Here is a 25,177-nt window from a genome sequence, read left to right as displayed (position 1 = left end):
AATCCAGGGACAGTCTAGGGAAAACACGCGCGCCCTACATCCGGACATGACATCATAAAATATCACGTGACCCATGACGTTGTATGTGACGTCATATATGACGTCACATAATTTGGGCCAATCAGCCTTTCCAGCCGGGCTACCCCTAAACGCTTGTTTCACACAGGGGAGAGACCCACCCCTCTAGACCGCGATGTTGTGAAAACGAACAGCCTTTGGGCACCTGAACCGGTTTTCTGGGGCCCCTTGGAGGTGGGGGGCTTTTTGTCGGCTGTCACAGAACCTCCCCAGGGAGGAGAGGTATCCGCGGCCTTTTCTTCGCTCTCCTGTTTGTTTGTAGCTGTTTGTGGTGTGGTGGGGTGCTCCTTTGTTGTGACAGACATGTACCAAGAAACATTCTTTTCCATTTTCACTAGCTGAAGGGTACCGCTATGTCAATCGGTATGCTGGTCCCGATGCAGAGTGCAGCAAAGTATCTCGAGTATGCTTGTGTGGAAGATCATTGTGAAGTGGACGGCCGTACGCCACCCTCTCTGTTTGTGGAACGAATTATTAGCGTAGAGTGTTCGTAGTAAATAAAATCAAACGGCTGGTATCCAATGTCGCCTCAAGCAATCTTCCAACAACCATGAAAATTCATCTACAGTGTTTTCCTTCAACCATTTTTCCCGTACAGCCGTCGCGTCTGCAATGCGATAACCGAACATAATAGTCGGAATATCTGTCTCACAACTCATAACGCAAATTATTGTCAACACGCCATCGCATGTGCACACTGAAGCATACTTCATAACTTATCATCGTCAGGTCAGAGACTTTATACACTGATTCTTTTACGCATGCATAAAACTGCTCTTTTGGTAACATTAACTGTAAACTTAAAATGCTCCATTTAATTTGATACATCACACGCCTGCTTATCCAGTGCAAGACAACAACTTTTGGTCTTGCCACTCTGTCGCACCACTGATTATACGCAATCATTGTGCTGCAACTTTGCGAAGCAACTGAACATTCTTGCGAAACATGGCATGACCACAGAATAACATGCAAAATAATTAGCTGTAAAGCTTCACCTTTCGATGTAACGTTTTTCTTTGTTTTCGCGTCTTTTGTTTCGCACTCAACATTTTTTTTGGTGCAAGTTTCATTACTATTTTGTTTCCTGCCAAGTTCAGTGCCTATGGTTCGCAAAATGCCACTGACATATGCGGTATGCAATCATTTTGTTCTAATACGTTGCTTTTTGTGCACAAACAAGAAATCTCATACTACCTCCGCGAGTGCTCAAGCTCGGTCGCCGTGTGAAGAATAGTTACAGGGAGTTAGTTTTTCAAGCTGCGGCTGGCAGCCTTTTAATCTTTTCGTGCATTGTAGCATTCAGCAAAGTAAATAAAATACTTTAATTTCATTTAATTTTTTAAGTAACTGCACTCCTCATCTAAGGGACCTAGTAGTAATGAAAAAAAGAGTGAGGGTACGCATTCTAGTCTGTTCCTGTCGTGGCTCTGATGCCTACCTTGTCTCTATGCTCTTATTTTGACATTGAACTGATGTGATATTGTATATAAAATATCCTGGCTACTTGATCGTAAACCCGTCTTCAGCTTCCTCGTGCCTTCTCCACCCCATCCACACTGCCAGAGTTCAAAATTTCAAAAATACACATAGAACCCGGCTGTGGCGAAGGAGTGAGGCAGTCAGCACAGACACCGCTCTCCTCGGCGCGCGCCGTACCTCTGTTGTCTGGTAACAGGCCGACTCGGAACTACCTTGAACTTCCTTGGCCTATAGACCAACACCGTGTTTACAAACAAAGGGGGCGCTCGCGGCGTCGCAGCCAACTGGGAGTGAAAAATAGGGTTCGCGCCCATAGGAATACATGGAACCCAAATATTTCTAAGCAGTTTTCTCACTTCAAGGGGCACCTGTGATGTCGTTATTCGGTACAAAGCAACTATGAACATCTTAGAATAGATCGTCAAAATATGAAATCTCATTACCGAGGCGAAGTATTTTTAAAACACCGCGAAACATGTTGGGGTGCGAGTTGGGAGGGCGACCCGTAGAAATGCATGTAAACACAACTTACCGGAACATTTTTCTCATTTAGCAGGGCATCAGAAGTGGTGGCTGGTCGTTAAACGTTGACTAGCGCTTTGAAGAAGTGTGTGGTAAAGTATCGTGCGTCATTACGGAGGCGGTCTAGTTTTAAAACTCCCCGAATAACCTGTGCTATGAATCCAGACACCGCCAAAAGGCAAGCTGGGTGTAGCCAATCGCGCAGTTTTGCTTAGTCTGATATGCTGCCGCATAGGGTAAATAAGCTTGATAATACTGTCGCTCCAGTGATACGTGCTAGACAGAATTACATTTAAAAAGCAGTTGTCAAACGCCATACGACAATATGAACCGAGCGGGATTCGCGCATTTCAGCAGACGACAGCGTAGCTGGCGATACCCAACGCGGCCGCCTCCAGCTCCGGAGCGTCTGCTAACAACAGCGGGTGGTGCATTGTCGTCTGCAACTGTGCGCGGTCAGTTTATCGTGCTGTGAGCGGTCGCGCAAGTCGTCAGACTTTCATTACTTGCAAGAGAATGTAGTGTGTCGTGCAACATGATGTCGGGGTGTCGTACAAGACGTTCACCAAAAAATGAGAAGGGTTCAACGCTGCTGAACCGAGTAAATTGTTGCGGTAAGTTGTGTTTGCATGTGTTTCTATGGGTCGCTCTCCCAACTCGCACCCGCATACGTTTCGCGGTGTTTTAAAAATACTTCGCCTTGTTAATGAGATTTTCATACTTTCGTGATCTGTTCTAGGATGTTCATGGTTGCTCTGTGCCGAATAAAGACATCACAGATGACCCGTGAACTTAGAAAACTGCTTTGGAATATTTCGCTTCCTTGTATTCCTATGGGAGCTAAGCCTATTTTTCACCCCCAGTCAGACCACGCTGGCGATAGAAGCTCCACCGCATCGTGCTTACATCACAGATCGGTGTTCTGTGACGTAAGCACGACGCGGTGGCGTGGTCCGACTGGGTCGCCCTCCCAACTTGCACCACCATACGTTTCGCGGTATTTTAAATATACTTCGCCTCGCTAATGAGATTTCATACTTTCGTCATCTGTTCTAGGATGTTCATAGTTGCTTTGTACTGAATAACGACATCACTGTACCCTGTGAAATGAGAAAACTGCTTAGAAATATTTCGGTTCCATGTATTCAATGGGCTCTAACCCTATTTTTCACCCCCAGTCGGCTGCGACGCCGCGAGCGCCCCCTTTGTTTGTAAACACGGTGTAAGGAGGCACAGGGAGTTTCGCCTTAAAGGAGTCCCCGTATCACACGGCTTGCAACAAGCTTCTCGGAGCAGCCACCAGGATTTTGTACAAAGATATAAAAAATGTCCAAAACAAACTGAAATATTTTTATACTACTATTTTTCTCATAAAATGCAATTAGCTACAGTCATATTAATATAAAAAAACACATTTGCTGAAAACAACGACCATGCTCTCAACATAGCCATTTTTTCCGCTCTGCTGGACACCATGCGCGGCGTTGTGCAATACCTGTACGGTGTCTAGATGGGTAGGTGTGCCGACAGGCGGGGGTAATGCGTGCCTTTTCTTCATGACGCCGCAGTGGCGCCACCAGCGAAAGCCCGGTTCATGACCGTTTCCTCCGGCCGTCGCCACGCATGACAGAAAGCGACTCGCGTCACTTTTTTCCAAGTGCAAATGAGTTTATTGCAAACAAGCTGTCTTACGGGAATAGGGAAGGGATGTAAACATATTACAAAGGCAGGGGAGCTGAGTTTAAGGCTGTTTTTTTACGTACAGCGTGTTTGCTGCGTTCCCGATTTTTCAGGCAAGCAACTCCAAACACTGTTATGTCACTTCCTCGTTCTTAATTTTTTTTTTTCATTAAATGTTCCACGCCATCACAAGGCAACGCGAATATATATTAACACAGTGCTCAGCTGTGATTTATGCGTGTGCAAGGGCGTAAGCAGAACTTGCGAATAAATAAAATAAAACGAGTGCATAAGCTTGTATTGCAAAACGGTATCTTCTAGCTGAACTTTTGAAGGTGCAATAAATGACATGCACACATTAGTGTTTTTGAGTCAGTGAAGTAACACACCCCAAAACCATGCCTATGCGTTCAAAGCACGCGTCTCAATTTCAGGTGTTTTCTTTTTTTCGCGCGTTTTCACGGGCCAGGTTCTTGCTCTTGACCAAGAAGTGGAGGCGCATGATAGAGTAAAACTTGACGACGCTGTTAGGGATCTCAATCTTATGCTCCTCACAACCGATCATAGGCGGAGGTTTGAGCTGCAGAAATGAGGCGAAGTCTGCGAGACTTTCTTGCCTCAGTTCAGTGAGTGTGAAGCAGTGACTGAAGGTCTCCACGAGAGATGTCACGAGACTGTTCAAAGCATCAGATGGGAATATTAAGTTCCCCATGCTTACGTGGGCTGTGAGAGCTGCCACAGGCGGAAGGGGAGCTTCTGGCGATGCCAGCAAAACAGTGGCACAATCGGCACATTTAGTCTTTGAAAGAAACTTTCGCGCCACGTATCCTGCCAAATAGAAAATCAGCCGCGAATCACTTTTTCCTACCGCCAGGCTGCTGTGGTCGTTGTCAAGCTGGCAAGCGCTGAGCATTTCGTGCGCCGCCTGCACATTCCCTATGTCCAGTAAGTCGTCCACATACCTCTGCTGGGTCTCTGCTTTTGCTATGACATCATCAGTGTCAAGCAAGCTGCTTAGTAGACCGGGTGAAACATTCCCATGATCAGGTGACTTGGCCAACTTTATGAACTCCAGAGTGTTTATGGAGATCAAGAACTGAACGGGAGTTGGATGGTCGTTACTTCCTGTCATTTGTCGCAAAACCCCAAACAGTTGCTCCAAGATGTCTTAGCTTAGTCTGGCGGTCATTAAGTACCTGTAGCCTATTTTGGATGACAGATAATCCAAGAGGGAAAGAGTGCTCGACAGCATGACTCGGAGGCCTTCTGCAGTGCTCCCTGATAAGAATCCCTCCTTCTGAGCACAGCGTTGCCACTCATCAAGATAGGTGAGGAAGTCACGAAGTCGCCAAGCTTTCGCAGAGTTCGGGCGGAGGGCGGCAGCTGGAAATCTTGAAGTCATGATGCTGATGATCTCCTGCATCAATTTGACAAGTTCATCGGTCACGTGAACTGAACCGTGGTTGTGCTCAATCTGCTGTCTATACGTGAAAAGACCACGCCGGACATCATCAGAGAACAAGCGAAACGCATAATTTACGCGCATCTTCTCGAATGTGTCGGGCCTTACAACAGCTTCGTGCACCCTGGGCATTGCCTTCAAGCCGACATGGCTACGTTGATCTAGCTGCCATGCGACATCAACGTGACTGATGGATGCCACGCCCTGAGGAGTTGTTAAAGGGTGCTGGAGCAAGCTGTTTCTTACATTCTTCACCAAATGGGGAAAATCGGAGACGAAGTGCAAGGAGCGGTTCTTGTCCACAGGGTGCGGCGACTTGCAGACAACTTGTCCTGCTTTCCCAGAAATTCCAAAAATACGCCGCATGGAACGATTTCAGCTAGCAGCGTCTGTTGTTATGAAATCCACAAAAAGTGAGGCGTTTTCTGCCATTGTCACACCCTCCACCGTAATTTTTGCTAGCACATCAGCTTTCACGTTCCCCTTCGAGGCGAAAACGCCAAGCACCTGGTGCCACTTTCCCGTGAATGGTTGGAAGAGAACAACTAGGGCGTGATCCGCCAATTCTGAGCTGGAGCTAGATGAAAATTTTTCGAGGTCCACCAAACCATTCACTTTCCCGTAGTGACTGACCGTCAGGTTCTCGGAAAGTTTAATTTCATCCATCATAATGCCGCCATGACGTTGCTGCTCCGTCATGCATATGCATTTTTCCTTCAAGGCAGCAAACACCCGTTTGTTGAAGCCGAATCCGCTTCGAAATCCGTGCAGGTACCGTTGGAGACACGTTCTGCCGGGCAGCAGCATGATCTCCTTGCGCAGGTGCTCATAAAGCCGTTTGCTCCTCATCCGCATTATCAAGCATTCGAGCAGCCACTCGCGCTGGTACTTAAAACCCTTCGTGCTTTTCCGCTTTGAAGCATTTAAACAGGCCATGACTTGTGACTGTTGTCTTACAGGCAACTTTTCTATTCTTGACATGAGCGCGCAGCTTTCTAGTTTTGAGTTCTTCCTCCTCATCTCTTCCAGTTTTGTCTCAAGTAAACATATTTCGCTTCAGTCTCTTGAACTTTGCGGTTACAAGCTTTCTCTTCTTTTCGCGCTCCCTCGACCTCCGGTCCTTTGTTCTTTTGTACGACAGCTGATTTAGGAGCAACTTTTTTGCGTATCGGCAATGCAAACAGGAGTCTCCTTGACTTGTGGCGATGCCGACGCATTTGAAGCTGAATGTTGTGTTTCCGTGGATTCTTATATTCTTGGATTTCGCGAGGACGGTGTCAAGTTGGTCATTGCATTTTATTCCCTGACATGGAATCATGGCATCCACGTCAGCCAAAAGGTCCCCAACCTGTTCACGAGTTTCCAAATCCAGCTTCTGTGTTACGGCGCCTTGCACGGACACGGTGACTCGCCGTTTTGACGCACAGTACTCCAGGAGTATTACTTTCACCAGAACGATGCTCTGTCCGCTTTATCTGCAAGTCGAGAACGCAGAGGCGCCAGAATCTTCAATAGAGTGATGTGTCCAGCCGCCGTGGGATACCCTGCAGGTAGGGAAGTCAATATCAACCGGACGAGGTGACACTTCGGTTACAGACGTAGAGATACCTTCACTGGAGCTTGAAGGTACTGGATCGTCCGGCACAGTCTCAAGGTCGTGGCTGTCATTTCTGGCAGCCTTGATTGGGCGGCAGCCTGTGGAATTCTTCGTCTTTCGTTTCGCGGTCACCTTTCTTGACAGGTAAGCAGGAGCATCGGGCAGGGCAGAAGGCACGGCATCTTTCGTCAATAGTGGGTGAGAACGTGGGAGGCTAACAACGTTGCCTTCTATCATATATTTGTAATCCCATTCGATACACTCTTGGTCAAAATGCCGCTCACACACAACGGAGTGTGGCTGCAACCTCTTGTCGGCACGATGAAGAGCAAGCTCCCACCTTTTGAACAGTTCGGGATCCCGCGGCGCCGAAAACAGCGAGACTTTCAGTCCTTTTCTCGATGACTTGTAGCCGGATTTGCAGAAGGGTGCGAAACAAGTTGTGTCCTTTTTGGTCTTCATTCCGATCACTTCTCACAGAAAGCGCAGCGCCTGCTCCGCTACGGCGCTTGCATGTGGACGATGACAGACAGCAAACAGACGAGAAAACAGGTAGCTAGTGTCGTCTGTTTGTTTTTTAAATGCCAGACCGCAAAAGTCTCAGTTTCAGCTACTATTTTGACTGATAACGCAAGTAATAAGTGATGTTTTTAAACAAAAATGAGGTTAACAAAACGCGCGATGCAATTGCGACAGGTGCCAGACGATCAGCCGGTGAGCACTTGGCGGAGAACAGCAGCGCCAGTTTCGTCGTCATGAAGCGGAGGCACGCGGAACTACGCTTTGAGCCCTGCCGGTCGGCACACCTACCCATCTAGCCACCGTAATACCTGCGTCACGACCCTGCGTAATGAATTGCGACCGCCGTAATTGACTGCGTACTGCGTTCGTCATTCTGTTTCTGTTCTAGTCGTTCTCCGTAGTCGTTTAGGTCTAGTGATAACCATATCGTCCTATGTTCTGCCCCACCGTATTTGCGTTTTGAACATTTTGCGCGTGTTTGGTGCCCCAACATGAGTGACGAGACTGAACACGTGAGGAAGAAGTGCGAGATCGCCTTCGCTATGGCAGTGATTTCGTCGATGGAAATCGAGGTTCAAGCAGCTGCGGATAGGGTACGTTCGATTAGACAACAGCTCTTGATCTGCCACGACACGCTCGTTGCAGTGTCTTCATCCCCACGCCGTGCACGGAGGCAAGTTTCGGCTTACCGTCGCGATGGACGATGGTTTGAAAATACACTGCCAAACTTTCGAGAACAGAGTTTCAAACAATCGTTTCGGGTGTCGGAGACGACTTTCAAGTATATAGTGGATTCCTGCTGCCCCCTAATGGAGCGACAAGCGACGAAGATGCGAGAGGCCGTCTCAATTGAGAAGCTTGTCGCCGTGGGCCTGTATAAACTTTGTTCATCCGCTGAAGACAGAACAATCGCACATTTGTTTGACTTAGGAAGATCAACTGTGAACACTGTATACAGGGAATTCTGTGAGAAAATTGTGGAAGTGCTAGAAGAGCAGTGGGTGAAAATGATGTCTGTTGGTGACATCGCGGACCATATCCGCGAATTCCAAGCCGTCTGTGGATTCCCGCAAGCAGTGGGCGCACTGGACGGCTGCCATCTTCCAGTTTCCCCACCGAAAAATCATGCCAGTGATTATTATAACTATAAGGGCTGGTAAGTATGTAAATAATGAGGAGAGTGTTAATGTCGCTAATATATGTTGCATGAAGTATTTGCCCCTTCACGTAATAGAAAATGCACGCACAAGATGTATTGTGCACTACCGCAGTGGTATTCTGATTTTAAAGAACATTTGCTGTATAGTCATGCTTGGCTATAAAATATATGTATGCACATCTAAAACAGAAGTGTATTTAATAAGGTTATGAGTTTAAATCTGTGTTGTCATACGTCATATTTAAACAGTGTTGCTATGGCAAACCACCACAAGTGCAGCTGATTACCTTGGTACGTGATGTGAATATTTGCATTTTAACTTCCTGGTTTGTCACTTTGTGCAAGTCTGGACATTGTCACAGAAGCATATTTGATGAGCATGCATTCGTCAAATCATGTCTGCCATTTGTCATGATGGCTCTGCCTGTGGTGGACCTGTTTGCAGCATCACATGCAGTGGACCACGCACAGTAATTGGTTATGCCCTTACTGAACTGTTTATGGAATATTTGTTGCTGTTTACTACTCATGCCTGCCCTGCAACAAATCAAGAAATGCCTGGCATTTTTCATGATCCTCATCACAAATTTGCTTGCACAGGCTTGTATGAAACGTTTAAGCTTCTGTAGAACAGATTTTCATAGAGACAGGGGCATCATCTTTAATATGAGGAAAGCATCCCAGTTATATGAGACAGCCCGAAATTATAGCTGAAAATAACAAATAAGATATGAGCTTGTCATCAAAACTCTCAAATGGCAAGGCTTTGCATTGTTTGAATGTGCTTACTGCCTTTATAAAGTCGTTGTGCTTGTATGTTTGGCAACTGACTGTAATGTCAATTTTACGCCCACCCTAGCAGATCAGATTCCATCAAGCACCGCAATACATTTCATTGCTACGTAGGGCAGTGAGAGCGGCCTGCTTCGAGTAGTGTGAGAGGGGTCGACTTACAGCGCGAAGATCAGCCGCATGGCAAACAGTAAGCAGCAGCTTGAAGACGAAGCTACACTCCCATCCCTCCTAACTCCCTAATTGCCCAAACAGCGGCCGAGAGCCATTCCTTCCTAAATAAAGACTTTTTCATTCATTCCTTTTCAGGTACAGCGTCATCCTCCTTGCTGTAGTAGATCACAAGTACCGGTTTCGGTACGTCAACGTCGGCTCCTCGGGTAGATGCCACGACTCCCATGTGCTCTAGAGCTCAAAATTGCCAAGAATTATTGAAGGACCATCATTTATGCGCTCAAGCCTCACTGTTGGAGGAACTGACGTGCCGCCGCTGATCTTGTGTGACCAAGCATTTCCCCTAACACCTAACCTGATGAAACCATTTCTTCGTGGAAACACCGAAGCAGAGCTAACATTTATTTACCAGCTTTCCAAATCTAGAAGGATAGTTGAAAATGCCTTCGGAAGACTGAAAGCACGCTTCAGATACGTGATGAAGCGGATGGAGTGCAAGGTAAAGAATGTGCCAGTTTTTGTGCGTGCATGTTGTATGCTCAACAACATTTGTGAACATTTTAATGACCCAATATTACTACAGTATATATACCACAGTATATATATATATATATATATATATATATATATATATATAACGCGCGCGATACTACTACAATTTTTTATTCTGCCTAATGATGCTGCGAAAGCAGAAAGCAAATGCGTCCCACCTGTTGAACCGTCTCATCCGGGAACCGCACACTTTCTTGAACAAGTGAGCGGTCATTTACCGGCAGACGGCCTAAAATTCTGTGCAGTTCTCTGAAGAACACCCATGTTGTTGCTCCCGCACCTGTTGTGTTACCACGTGCCTCTTTCCTGAAAATAAGTATTCACACTGTATTCACAGCACGAGATAAATTAGTTCCCACTACACCATTATGACAAATCACCTGTGCTTCATATCAGTCAACATACTTCGCCCACATGTGCATATGATCGCCACTGTCGATCATTGGTGACAAACTGAACACTAGATGCTAGTAGACGAATGTTAAACGCACATTTTGCTATTATCAGGTACGGAAAATAACAGCCCACTATCTTTTTATCATTTTCAACTCTCAGGATCTGAAAACAGCAGACCATTTGTTTTTTGCCTTCACCATTATCAACTCCCTTCTCTGAATGGTATGCGTGTGTCACGAAATCGGCGCACATTTTCATCAAGCCGGTACGGCGCGAGGCCCGCGCGGCGTCGCGTGCAAAAGCATGGAGAGAAAAGCCTCCTTCCCCGCGCGGGAGAGCGCGTAGCTTTGTACGCGTTGCCGTCACCCTCTTTCCCATTCCCGGGAAGGACGGTGGTTCATCGGACTGGAATACGCCAGAAAATTCCGGAATCTTCTATGCGACCTAGCCAATGACGACGCGCGGCTCGACGGGAGGAGAAGAGGGAGCGATAACCAGCGAAGCTATGTGTGTGTGCGCGCTAGCTTTGACGCGTACTAACAACCAGACGCGGTGCGCACTATTTAAAGCGACCGCGCCACTTATTTAGCCAGTCAGCCAGTCAGTTCGTCAGTGTTTTGCGACGTGCTCGCCTGTGCTTCGGCTGGACTCCCGGGGATCACCCGCTGCTGGCAATCCCACGGACTTTCAAGCGAGCGGCGCTCGTCTCGTATGGCGGCCACATCGTGACTCTTGAGGCGTCGGACTGCAACAGTGCCCGGTGAACTATTTGGTGTTTGTTTATGTACTCTCTCGTGTTTTATCTGTTGTAAAGCCTCTATGTTATTGGATACCTGTGTAATTGCATGCTTAGCGTTTGTTATTCTGTGAACCTCTCGTCTGTGCATTTCAAGTGATCTTGTGTGTTCCTTTGTATCGGCTCTTGCTGTGCATAAATTGTGTTTTGTTTGTTACTTCTGACTCCGATCCTTTCTCTGGTTTGAACCGGCGACCGCTGGGCACCAAACGACCACCCTCTTCTGTCACCACAAGGTAGTTGAATTCCGGCTGAGCTTGCCACGCAGCTCGAGGGCATCTCCTTTGCGACCGGAACAGCTACCCCCACTCACTCAAAGGGTGTCTGGGAGTGTACGCACCGTTAAGGGCGCATCGTTAATAATACCCCATATTTATTAACGGGTGACAATTATTCAGGCGTCCGCGACAGGACGTTTGGTGCACTCAAGCTCAGAGGACGGAGAAATAGTTAGAAGAGCTTACGAAGAGCTCGTAAACTGTATAGCAGCAGAGCGATAGCGAGAGGTTGTGCCGCGCGGAAGCGTTTAGGCGAGGTTCGCTAAGCAGACTTAAGGCTACACCCAAACAGTTCGCGCTTCAAAGATGAATCTGAAAGAGTTGATTGAGGCTGGCACCCAGCTGGGGTTGTCCGGTGCCGAACTGCGCGAATGGGTTAGCCAGAGAGAAAAAGAGGAAAAAGAGAGGGAAAAGGAAGAAAGAGAGAGAGAGAAGAAAAGGAACGAGAGAGGGCTCGAAAGGAAGCCGAGGAGGAACGAGAGAGGGCTCGAAAGGAAGCCGAGGAGGAACGAGAGAGGGCTCGAAAAGAAGCCGAGGAAGAAAGAGAGAAGGCTCGAAAGGAGCGGGAAGAGGAATTTCAGCGAGAAAAGGAATTACTATGAAACTTCAGCTCCAAAACTCAGGGAACAACAACGGTTTCGCTGAAGTGCATAACTCCAGTGAAGGACATAGCAGCTTGCGGATAGACGCAAGTAAATTGATCCCGAAGTACGACGAGAGAAGAGACGCGTTCCTCTTGCGCTTCGAAAGGATCGCCATAAATGCCAATTGGACAGACAGTGAATGTGCTACCATCTTGAGCACTTGCCTTAGTGGCGAAGCATTAAGCGTATATGGAAGACTTCCTCCTGAGGATGCCGGCAGCTATAACAAGGTGAAAGCTGCATTACTTAAAAGGTTTAGATTTACGACGGATGGGTTTCGTGACAAGTTCAGGACTGGAAAACCTATGGACGGTGAAACGGCAACACAGTATGTTGCGCGACTGAGTCATTATTTCGACCGCTGGACTGAACTCTCAAAAATTAAACTAGAGTATGGCGCACTTCGTGAACTCCTAATTAAGGAGCAATTCCTGGGCAGCTGTCACCCTGGTCTGTCGCTTTATTTAAAAGAAAGAAAAGCGAATAACCTGGAAGAAATGATGGAACTTGCAGACCAGTATTTGGAAGCCCAGGGAGGCGAAAATTTGAGCAAAATTGTAAATTCTGAAACCCCTCAAAAGCCCGAATTCCGGCGGACACAACATAGCGCAAAGTCACCCCCGAGGTGCTATCTCTGCGGACAACTAGGCCACATCGCACCTAACTGCCGCAAACTCGCAACCAACAATCCATCCTCGTGTTGGAAATGCGGACAGAAGGGCCACAAAGTAATGTCGTGTCCCGAAGTTGACAAGGCATCTCCGCAGGCGGCATGCGCGAGGACTCAGTCAGAGTCAGAATGTCGCCTGGAGGAAGAAGATGCCGATGGCTTTGTTGAGCTTAAGAACGGCAGGAAAGTCCGCGTCGTGCACGACCTAGAAGAAGAGGAAGCAGAGAAGGTGGGTAATCGGAAGAAGGACAAGAAAATCCGGGTGATGAACGCCGTAGTACATGCACAACCTGGATCTGCGGTGAATCGGATGCCGGTTTCGAGGAGAAAGATAAAAGGAAAATCAGTTTCTCTGCTACGAGATACAGGTAGCAGTGCCGTAATTATTAAACGCAGTTTGATTCATGAGAATGATCTGACTGGCGAGAAATGTCCTGTGAGACTAATTCACGGCTCAATTCAATTACTCCCTAAGGCAAAATTGGAAGTGCAGACGCCATATTATTCTGGGAAACTGACAGCGCTGTGCATGGAGCGTCCTATCTATGATTTGGTGTTTGGAAATATCAAGGGCGCAACATATCCCGAGGATCCTGATCAAAGTCCCGCACCTGTGCGCCGCAAGGAATCTAAAAAGAAAAAGGCAAGGCGAGGAAAACAAGGCCATGAGAAGCCGGAAGAAAAGCCTCGAGACATGAATAAACAAAAGGAAGCCTCTCAGGAGGGAACCGAAAAGAAAGGGACGGCTCAGAAAATTAAGTCTGGAATGCCTAGGCCGTCGTTGATGCAGGTAGCCCGAGTGTTTGTCCTACTTATGGGGGCGTTACTTGGGATACTTCACCTTCAGCGGAAGGAATACCGGTGCCTAGGAAGGAACACTACTACAGTGATTCTTTTTGTTGGTCTGTGCGCGTTGGCACAGGTTCCCGTGTATCCGTCGGCGCTACTGTTTGTGGGGAAATTATCGGCACACATTGGTTGTGTGATTTGCCAGAGGATAAGTCCTGCCTCAGGGAATTTTCAGTAGCCCGATCGGAGAACATAGAAGCGTCTCAAATGCGAGAGACTAGAGCGAAGGCAGAATCCCTGGCGGACAGAAGCGTGTCACGCACTGATCGCGGGTTGTAATTACGCTCGGAAATTTAGGTTTGTGCGCATCGCATTTGAAAAGCTGTGTCTTGTTGATTCTTATGTGTATCTGACGACAGCGTGGTGCTATGTTTGTGAACATCATGGCATTGATGTGTGAATTTTGTAATGTGCTATGGCAGTTGTGAAATTTGTGCAATGTGTGGACATTTGCCCCATATATTTGTGAGCGCATGCATGTGCGCGCGATGTTCGTGGTTGTTGTGAATATTGTGGGACAATATTCTTTAAGGGAGGGGCAGTGTCACGAAATCGGCGCACATTTTCATCAAGCCCGTACGGCGCGAAGCCCGCGCGGCGTCGCGTGCAAAAGCATGGAGAGAAAAGCCTCCTTCCCCGCGCGGGAGAGCGCGTAGCTTTGTACGCGTTGCCGTCACCCTCTTTCCCATTGCCCGGGGAGGACGGTGGTTCATCGGACTGGAATACGCCAGAAAATTCCAGAATCTTCTATGGGACCTAGCCAATGACGACGCGCGGCTCGACGGGAGGAGAAGAGAGAGCTATAACCAGCGAAGCTATGTGTGTGTGCGCGCTAACTTTGACGCGTACTAACAGACAGACGCGGCGCGCACTATTTAAAGCGACCGCGCCGCTTATTGAGCCAGTCAGTCAGTCACTTCGTCAGTGTTTTGCGACGTGCTCGCCTGTGCTTCGGCTGGACTCCCGGGGATCACCCGCTGCTGGCAAGCCCACGGACTTTCAAGGGAGCGGCGCTCGTCTCGTATGGCGACCACATCGTGACTTTTGAGGCGTCGGACTGCAACAGTGTCCGGTGAACAATTTGGTGTTTGTTTATGTACTCTCTCGTGTTTCATCTGTTGTAAAGCCTCTATGTTATTGGATACCTGTGTAATTGCATGCTTAGCGTTTGTTATTCTGTGAACCTCTCGTCTGTGCATTTCAAGTGATCTTGTGTGTTCCTTTGTATCATCTCTTGCTGTGCATAAATTGTGTTTTGTTTGTTACTTCTGACTCCGATCCTTTCTCTGGTTTGAACCGGCGACCGCTGGGCACCAAACGACCACCCCCTTCTGTCACTATAAGGCAGTTGAATTCCGGCTGAGCTTGCCACGCAGGTCGAGGGCATCTCCTTTGCGACCGGAACAGCTGCCCCCCCTCACTCAAAGGGTGTCTGGGAGTGTACGCACCGTTAAGGGCGCATCGTTAATAATACCCCATATTTATTAACGGGTGACAGCGTGCATGGGTAAAAAAAAAACTCTGCTTGCCTGTACTTTTAGGTCAAGTTGTCAATTTTCGCTTGAACCTGCTTCCGCGTCCTGACTATGCCGTTTGCACAGAGCGCATGAACGATTGCGTCATACACTTCGGCATTGTGCTTTTCGCCCCTGAGTAAGTCCAAATTATCTTTCCATAGCCGTATCAGTTCCCATGTGTCCGCTTCATTCTACATCGTTCTTGGCTGGAGCGCAGGCTGACGCTTCGCTACCGAAGGCTGTGAGGGTGGTACATGTGCGTCGTCCATCGAAGTGCTGCACGGCTACACGTGGGCCAGCATCAGACCAAAACCGAAATAACGCGTCAAGCACGGAGGAAGAGAAGTGATGCAAGTGCAGTTAAGCGCCTAGTTGGAGAGTATGGTGCATTCGCGACAATTAAATGCAACTAACCGAGTTAGAATACAAATTTATGCAATAAAAACTAATATATTTACGAGTAAAAATTACATTATTGAAGAAATATGTTATTTAATGACTCAGAAGCAAAGCAAGTTGGACACGAAAGTACTCCCTTCGCCCTTCAATGGAGATCGTCGATTTCCTTTGCTTCAGAACTCCATTTAACTTCCTTCCATAATGGACTGCCGTGTAACACGGCACGTATCTCCCTCGAGGTAATGGCTACCTTGGTTGAAGGGAGTTGAAAGGAGTTGAAAGGAGTTCAGCCGTGTCCCTATCGTACTTCGCCGCCCGTGTGAATGCGGGAGCGAGGAAGGGGGTTCCGCCGGTCGGCGTTGCGCCCGCACTCCATCCCCGAAATGCTCCCCCGTGTGAATAGTGCTAGCCCCAGTGTCAAGCAGTGTTCGGAACGTAGTCCCTGCTATCGCAAGGCCTATGAACGGAGCCCTGGTAGGGGTCGGTGTTCCGATCCTGAGCAGTGAGGGGGCCACTATTGCAGCTCTGTCGCTCGGATCACCTCCCAGACGGCCATAGACGTCCGACGGTCGACCGACGGACGCCCGTTTTCGGACCTTCGGACATCCGACGGAAGTCCGGTTATGTTCGATATACGTACAGCGGACGTCCGTCGGACTATCGTTCGTGGATCCGGATCGCGTCCCACGGACGTCCGACGGGCAGCCGGAGGCGGACATTCGGACGTTTCCCGGAACTTGACTGCAGGGCCCACTATTGGTGTAAAAACTTACCAATAACATTCGTGTAAAGCTCAGCAAGCATGTGCCATGGAAATTTCAGTCACATACTAGTGCTCAATGCCTTTGTCGTGAGAGTAAAGCAGACAATAGAATATGCAACAGGTTCAAGTTTCCTGTTGTCTGCTTTACTTTCACACACAAAGCACTGAACAGCAGTGTGCAATCAAAACTTCCATCAGAGGCACATATGCTAGCTGAGCTTTACACAAATGCACCATTCCTGAAAACATGCGAAGTGCATAGGCATACCAGAATGCGAGGTTGTAAAAAAGCATTTTTTTTTGGCTTTATTGCAAAAACTGCATGCATAAATAGTCTACACTAAAAAAATATCGATGTTAAGGAATGGCACGGTAAAATGCAGGCCAACTGGAGTATTAAGAATCTACTTGAATAATTTTTTTTAATTATCCTTGGCCGTGACAGCTCTTCCCTTGGGGAGGTGGTGGAGGAAAAGGTATTTATTGAAACCTAATATTTCGGAATTAGCGAGGAGATGATCGAGTTCTCTGTGGGCGGCCTCCGCAGGCCGGGATTCCAGGAGCAGTTACTATCCTGTGCATTTGCTCGATCAGCTGTTGCTGGTCTTTCAGGCTTAAGATGGAAAGAGCAGGTTGGGCTCCTCCTGCAATAGAAGGGAAAATGAAATTCAAGTTATCTGTGCTGAACTTTGATTACACATCTCCAAGGGCAACTGCCAGTTTCTCTCAATTGCTTTTTCCAGATGGCACTGTACGCATGCATCTCCATTCAGAACTGTCACATACTATATAGAAAGGTCATATAACTGCAGCAAAACCCATGCAGAATAACAAAAGATACAAATGTAGTTTGACCAGAACCTGGCATTCAGTATTTTAATGTTTTTATGTCGTCTCTTTGAACATGCCACTCTGACCAAACATAGCATGTTATGCTTGCTGCTATGCGCCCTCAGCAATGCCCAAGACATGGAGTGCACATGCAGAGAAACTAAGCATAAAAGATGCTGTATATGAACATAAAGCACAGCCAGAGCATTGCAGTATTACACAGGTACGCATTGGCGGCAGAAACCTGCATTTTGAGCGGTTTAACAGGCAGATTTCTAAAGTCATTGTTCCTGCTTTGAAAAGAAGTGATCAATAATAACATCATTTAAAATTGTTACCTTTTTGTTCTGTAAACTGCACATTTCGCTGGTTTCCATGTACCCTCTACCGAAGACATTCCCTGGGCGTGTCAGGGGTATATCGACATCAACATCTAGGCTACAAGCGTCTAGAAAGCGTCTCCTTAGAGCAGCTGCGACGAAGTAACTTATCTGATAACATGCAAGCTGCTGCAGCAGAATAAAGACAGACATTTGACATGTGGCTAAAGCCCAATGTGGAAGCATAGCCCTCTGCAGTGATTGCGCAGTGTTCATGCTTCTACAAGAGTTAAAAGTAAAAGTAAAGTTATTTGTTTACCCACATCGCAATATGTGACATTACAATAGCAAGGCTTATAGTTACACAAAACACAAAAAGCTGACAACCACAAGCTCCTGATGTATTACCAGCAGCATGCAGCATGGATGTTAGTTACTGAAATATGGTTGCATAATTCTGGCAACCAGCTGTGCATGTATGTCATGGATTTCTCAACTACGCACAACAAATTACAAAAAAATAATGGACTTTATATATGCAGCCAGCTGTTCACAAGAAACACTAGCTTTTTTATGGGGAAGGTAGTGGGCGCCAAAGAAACTGCCCCTGTAAAGGCGCCTAATTTGCCCCTATGTAATATCGGGGACAAAAGTGTGTGGACTACACAAACTGCTATCAAAGCACATAACTTTCACATCGACCAGGAAACTCGGACCACACTTGTCAATGTGAAAGTTGAACGTTAGTTCTTTCATGTGTGCAAGAGAAATAAGGTCACAATTCGTTTACATCACGATTCTAGTCCAAAATCTCCAGACATACTGTCCAGAGACTTTCGCCCCCGCAGTATAAGCCACCACTTGGGTAAGAGATTAGTAAAAGAAGTGTATAAAAGACATTAGTGCTGCTGGACAGCCTAGCTATAAAAATGGTATTGACACTGGAGTACTGCCTTAAGGCGGGGCCTAGGGCATTACAAAAGCAAGAGTTAATGTCCGCTGGTCCTCATTTGAACGAACAAAAAGAGGGGGGGTGGGGAAGAAATCTACCTCAACTACATGTTTTGAGTGACACCAAGCCGCAGTTAGCATTAAAGATATCCCACAGTTTTGTGAAAGATTTGGGAGTGCTTTGCTGCTTTCTTATAGGATTGGACAAAAGAGCTCACCATCTTCAGAAAGGCATGTTATATAGAAATGAAAATAGTGAATTTACTGCATCTGGCCACAACAACTTGCACACGGAGAGGAAGATGAACTGAAAATTTTATACATGAATGTACGTATTTACAACAGGTGAAACAATGACCATGATCTATGCTGAAGAGGAATGAGATCCAAATCAAGCTCAGAACGAGTTCTCCAGGCCCTCGGGGCCGTTTCATTAACTTCGGGACTCTGCCCAGATTTCTCATCCCCAATGACAACGAACTCACACATGACTGGCTAACAAACATTTTGGCATGTCTTTCCACTTTCATAAGGTTCTTCACCCTCTCCCTAATACAAGCAATGCAAAAAGGACAACAAATTCGTTTCACAACAAACGGAATTTAGAGAATGGACCTCGAAATGATTGGCTCACTAGGTCACATGCCAAACTCTCTCCCCTAGGAAAAAAAAAAAGAAAAAAAAAATTAGAACCCATTAAAACGGTGCTCCACGTGCGCAACCATTGCCCAAAGCTTGCATCCTTGGCGGCTCTTTTTACAGGGCAATTATTGCAATTATTGGCGTCCGAGTCAGCACCATTGCGGACCACATCAGAAGAGCCAACCCACATCCTTCCGCTCCGCATCATACCGTCACTGTTACACACTTGCCCTTTCTCAACGCCGCCATCTCCCACCATTGTTGACATCCAGGGTTGGAATCCTCAACGAGACCCCCCTCAGCGCACCTGCACTGAATAATTGTCATTTTTGTGGGCTCCCCAACAAGGAAGAGGGCCTTACACCCTTCAAATTGAGTGTTTTTTCTTTGAACGATAAGCAGTTCTTCCAAAAGAGGTGCGCGTTTCAAAGTTGTGCTGCCTCCGGGTGATGGGTCCAGTCAGCGTACTAAGGACCCCTTAGTTGGTGTATACTGTTCGTAAAGCTCCTTAAATAAAAATGAGCCCCCTACATGACGCAGCAACGAGAACTGCCTTTCCCCGCGTCTTCGAGTGCGACAGCAAAGTCCTCAGAAGAAGGGACTTCTTTCCATCTCTGCCTACGTTTCCATTAAGCACTGTAGCTACTGTAGCTGCCTCTCTGTGCGCATCTCCCCGCCTCCTGCCCGAGGGCAAGTGGGAGACGGCCGCAGCTGGGCATTGAACAAGTGACCCAAAAAGAGTAGACTGTAATAATGATGCCTAGCATACCCACCGATCCCTTACAGAAATCATTAAAAGAATGAAAGCAACACATCAGATAACGCTACAATGTTTCTAAGTGCAAAGTCGACAACTACAAGTATTATATAAATATATTGTACATCTCTGCACATTAAATAGACAGAAACAGTGCAGAGTAAACTAATAACTCAGTGTCTGGCAACACTATTAAAAGGGGATAAAGGCCACGGGGGGCTACGATTATTAGTACCGTTTTGCCTTTAAACTACAATAACATACTTGTTGCAAGCTTAAAATCAGATTCACACCTGCCCCACCCACAGCAATGGAACACACATCTGACTCAAGTCTGCAGAGAAAGAGCAATCTAGACTATTACAGACTATTACAGACAGGTTGTTTTTCTGGCATTTCTGATGGTGAAGAATCTGACTTGTCAGTAGCATGTATATGAATAACAATCCTATGGCAGTAAATGCACCAGATTATCTGGAGTGGCTTTTCTTTGCTGACCACATATGAGGTGAGCTATAATTTATCCAACTTGGCCTAGCTTTATTCTATGAATAACAAAGCTATAGCAGGTACACAGTCGCCCACTCTTAGGCTGAACATGCGAGTGCGTGGCATGCACTTTTCGAGATGCCACTGCATCCATCGCAGCCGCACACCGTAGCGAAGAGGCAGACAGCGTGAAGTACCAGCCTCTAGTCCCTCTACCGCCACTGGGGTTCCAAACTAGGGACCCCTTGTTTTTGTCAGGACAGGCCCCCCCAGGGTCAGCTAGTGCGTAACCTCCTGTATTTGTATCTGATGGAAATGTTTTCCACCACCACCCACAATACGCAGCTGCGCATCATAGCAGATGTGAAGCAACAGCTCCTGGTCCTTCTACGCATAAGCCACTTTGCCTTGATGCATGCCTGCGCACCATAGTAAAGAGGCAGACGACATGACGCAGCAGCTCATGGTACCTTTACACATGAGCCCCCCCCACTGTACTTCGATACGCACCATAGCAAATATACAGACTACGCCACACAGCAGCTCCTGGTCCCTCTATGCATAAGCCATTTTGCCTCAATACGCACCTGCGTACCTGAGCGAAGAGGCAGACATGAAGCTGCAGCTCCTGGGCCCTCCATGCACAAGCCACTTAGCATCAATGCACGGTTGTGCACTGTAGTAAAGAGGCGAAGGACGTTAAGCAGCAGCTCCTGGTCCCTCTACACATCAGCCATTTTGCCTCGATGCGCATCTGCACACCGTAACAAACAGCCAGATGTGACAAAGAAGCTCCTGGTTTTTCTACACATAAACCACTTTGCCTCAATGCACGTCTGCACACCGGAGCAAAGAGGCAGATGACGTGAAGCTGGAGCGACTGGTCCCTCTACGCACAAGCCACTTATCCTTGATGCATGGCTGTGACGGATGCATTGCTATTTTGCAAACTGCATGCCACACCTTCCCATTCAAGCTAGGAGTGGACGACTGTGTAAACGTAAAATAATGGTTATTTACTTCAATGGACAATGACAAAAAGTAACATGGTGGACAATGTAAAAAGAATTTGCTGCATAAAGTTTGATGAAACCAGTTCTACATCCTACATGTAAACAAGCTAAAACCTGTCGAAGGGATGTCCTGTGTGTTTAAAATCATCACGCTCAAACAACTTCAACACTGACAATCATGATTCAATATTAATAATATAGATAATGATACAATACTCACTTTTAGCCATACCAAAGAAATGAGAATGCAAAGGAATGTTGCTGTTTTTCCCCCGTGGATGACAGTTTTCCATGCTCAAAGTGCTGCTTCCTGTTGGCCTATGAAATCGGCTACAGCAAATGGCATCTGAAAAATTTTTGGAAGCCTTATGCTAGTCTTCAACGAGAAAAGCATTGCTATACAGAAGCAGAACACAAATATTTTTACAACACACTAAAAGCATCAACTGCGGTGCTGTTTTTAGAATGACTAGGTACAGGTTTTGCTGTAGCAAGCCAAATGTTAGCCTTCAATAAGGAAAGCATTCCCATACAGAAACAGAACACAAAAACTTTTACAACACATTAAAAGCATCAATTGCACAAATATTTGTAAGATGACCAGGTACAGGTTTCTGCTATAGCCCACATCATGTGACCGGCGGTTATCAGAAGCCTTGTATGTGAGCATGATGCCCTAGATTCAATTTATGGCTATCACTGCATTAACAAGCATGGGTTTAAAGCTACTTTAATATGACAATCTAAGAACATGGTAAGAGCTTTCAGTGCAAGACATAAGCTCAGTATCATGCACTATAAGGTGCTGCATGGCTCTAGTGTAGCTTTGGCATTATCTCGCTGTCAATAATGCAGTGAAGTTCTTAGGAGCCTTTGAATATCTATAAGGACAAAGCAACAGCAATTTTGTTTTCATCTCACTTTTGCTCAGCTCGTTTTTTTTTTTTTTTTTTTTTTTTTTGAGCCCGCGGCTTGCATGGCCTCCCAGTATACCTGTTTTGCGTAAAAGAAGGAGTTGCAGGCACCAGAGCTCACAGCCCAACTGTATCGCGGCGGCGGTATGTCAAATTCGTGCCAGAACAGCGCAGAACAACGGGTCAAGAAAAAGACAAGTGCTGACTTTTTTTTTTTTTTTCTCTCATCTCCTTGTCCGGTTGTTCTGCGCGGTTCGGTCCCACAAGCATAACCAAGATGCGCAAGGTGCCAAAATAGAAGCCTGGGCGAGTTGGTTGTACGTTTCGAGAAAGCGCTCGTGTTGTAGTACGTTTCGTTCTCTCGTCCCTGTTCTTTTGCGCTGTTTTAGAATGCGCAAGGTGCTGTCCTGGTTTGTCAAAGCTGAAGGAGAGTACTAAACCTTTAGTTATTTAGTAGCTACAGCCGTTCCTTCTAGAAACTGTAGTTGCCGTAAAGCGCAAGAGAGAAAGATCAGCGGCTGTCCATTAAAAAATAAAATAAAAACCTCGCGACGTTTTCACAAGTGTAGGCATGTCGCACGATAGGCTCGAGTGCATAAGTTTTCTCGTATAGTTTTTACAACTCAGCACGTTGCGCATGGTTAACAAATTAACTCCTTTAAAGCTCGGGCAGGCACTCCTTTATCAGAGACAGAGAAGTTGCGCGGCTTACTGGCGCAGCGTCCAGTAATGCCGAGAAAGATGGCCCTCAGACTTGAGGCTGCACTTTAGTTAGTCGGCGCGGAGGCATCCTGTCAGTCTCGCCTAAAACACTCGACCGTTCGGCTGCTCTACAGAGCTGTTTCCTTACCCAAAAGCTCAGCACCATCGGTGCATCGAAAAGTTCCACTAAAGAAACAAAAGTTCGTTGAAATACTTACTTTGGAATCGGCGGGTGAACAAAGTGTGCCAGCCGCACCAAGCCACAGCAAAAACAATGCTAGCAGTGCATTACAGCCGTAGGTATTTGTAACTGCGCAGAAAATGCAGAACACGGAAACGTGAAGCCATCTTCCATGACTAAACTTCAACTTGTCAGGTGGATTGGATTGGCTCATTTCAGATTTTTTTGAAGATAGGTTCGGTTTCGTTCTTTTTGAGCTTGCTGCTTGCTGCGTCTATTCAGCCACTGATTAAAATTTCACCGAAGCATCACGATAGAAAAATGTTTAATGGTCATTTAACTTTTCATCAAAAATTTTTGATGGAAGAATTCAACGGTGAAACATGCGGAAAATAAAAAAATCTGTTTAATGGAAACGCTTTCTATCGCATCGATTCGCTCTGGTATCATATAATGCAGACTTGACGGCATTACTGATTTATACGCAGTTCAGACGAGCTCGACGACTACAAACTATATCATAGCTGTGTAAAAGCAAATCCAGTGGCGGACGTACGGCGGCTGTCCGCTGGGCGAACGGATTCGACCATCCGCTTTCGTACGTACGCCGGAATTCCGGCGGACGTCCGAAATCGGCCGCCGAGTTGCGGCCGAGTTCGGTTGTCCGTCGGACGTCAGTGGCCGTCTGGGCTTCGGCCGCCGGCGCTGCTACTGGCGGCCTACCTCGTTTCCCTGACTCGCAGGGCAGGCACGAACCAAGTGACCAACTTGGCCACAAGAGAAGCATAGCCCGGGATTCCGGGCTCTAGGCTGAGGCAGACGAGGGTGCTCTCGCGTACGGCAGTCCGTGAGAGCTTGTTGAGCCGGTGCCACTACTATGTTATGCTGCCCGTCCGCACGCATCACCATCGCTCGATTGTTTGACCGTGTTTGGTAATCTCTGTCGGGCGGTCGGCGTGAGGTTGACCACTTTTCCTCTCACACAGCTTCGATGATCTTCGGCCCGTTTCAGTACGGATCAAGAGCGCGATCCGAGATTTCCGGGAAAGCACCCTCATCTGAAACACGTGACGTTCGAGCGTTTTCACTCCTTGGACGCGCCTGCCATTCCAGGCGCAGCTGAGCTCCGGACATTCCGCTGAGGGTGGCGGGGGCCGGTACACGCGGGCAGCTGAAATTTCAGCTTGTACTCGACGCGCTTCTACGGCAAGCTCATTCAAGTTCCTGTAGCGACTTCGCGCCAAGGAACGCCACGCAACAGAAGCGATGGTGTACCGTCCAAACTCACACTTGCCTGAGAAAGTGTGATAGGTACTGCGCTCTTCCTTTTCTGTAAAACAGTCGCTGTAGAAACTTGAATGAGCTTGCTGTGGAAGCGCGTCGATTACAAGCTGAAATTTCAGCTGCCCAAGTCGCTGCAGGAGCTTGAATCAGCTTTCTGTGGAAGTGCGTCGATTACCAGCTGAAATTTCAGCTGCCCAAGTCGCTGCAGGAACTTGAATGAGCTTGGTGTGAAAGCGCGTCGATTACAAGCTGAAATTTCAGCTGCCCAAGTCACTGCAGAAACTTGAATGAGCTTGCCGTGGAAGCGCGTCGAGTACAACTGAAATTTCAGCTGCCCAAGTCGCTGCAGGAACTTGAGTGAGCTTGCTGTGGAAGCGCGTCGATTGCAAGCTGAAATTTCAGCTGCCCAAGTCGCTGCAGGAACTTGAATGAGCTTGGTGTGAAAGCGCGTCGATTACAAGCTGAAATTTCAGCTGCCCAAGTCGCTCCAGGAACTTGAATGAGCTTGGTGTGAAAGCGCGTCGATTAAAAGCTGAAATTTCAGCCGCCCAAGTCGCTGCAGGAACTTGAATGAGCTTGCTGTGGAAACGTGTCGATTGCAAGCTGAAATTTCAGCTGCCCAAGTCGCTGCAGGAACCTGAATGAGCTTGCCGTGGAAGCGCGTCGAGTACAAGGTGAAATTTCAGCTGCCCAAGTCGCTCCAGGAACTTGAATGAGCTTGGTGTGAAAACGCGTCGATTACAAGCTGAAATTTCAGCTCC

General features: G+C 47.2%; 1 long non-coding RNA gene and 1 pseudogene across 2 annotated transcripts; one reads left to right on the top strand and one right to left on the bottom strand.

Moving 5' to 3' along the window:
• Positions 1 to 8,032: 8,032 nt before the first annotated feature.
• LOC146202785 (uncharacterized) lies at positions 8,033 to 10,273 on the top strand (annotated as a pseudogene).
• Positions 10,274 to 16,531: 6,258 nt separating this feature from the next.
• LOC146202784 (uncharacterized) lies at positions 16,532 to 23,329 on the bottom strand. 2 transcript variants are annotated; one of them, XR_014703752.1, is made up of 3 exons: positions 23,170 to 23,329; positions 21,556 to 21,681; positions 16,532 to 17,563 (listed from the first exon to the last, which is right to left on the bottom strand). It is a non-coding gene; the product is annotated as an uncharacterized LOC146202784 (long non-coding RNA). The 2 variants fall into 2 exon arrangements; XR_014703751.1 differs by having other exon boundaries at positions 16,591 to 16,976.
• Between the last annotated feature and the right edge of the window lie 1,848 nt (positions 23,330 to 25,177).

Source organism: Amblyomma maculatum, chromosome 1 (assembly GCF_055883805.1).
Source record: "Amblyomma maculatum isolate TAMU_Amacu chromosome 1, ASM5588380v1, whole genome shotgun sequence".
Classification (NCBI taxonomy): Eukaryota; Metazoa; Arthropoda; class Arachnida; order Ixodida; family Ixodidae; genus Amblyomma; species Amblyomma maculatum.
This window is presented reverse-complemented; position numbering and strand designations above follow the sequence as displayed.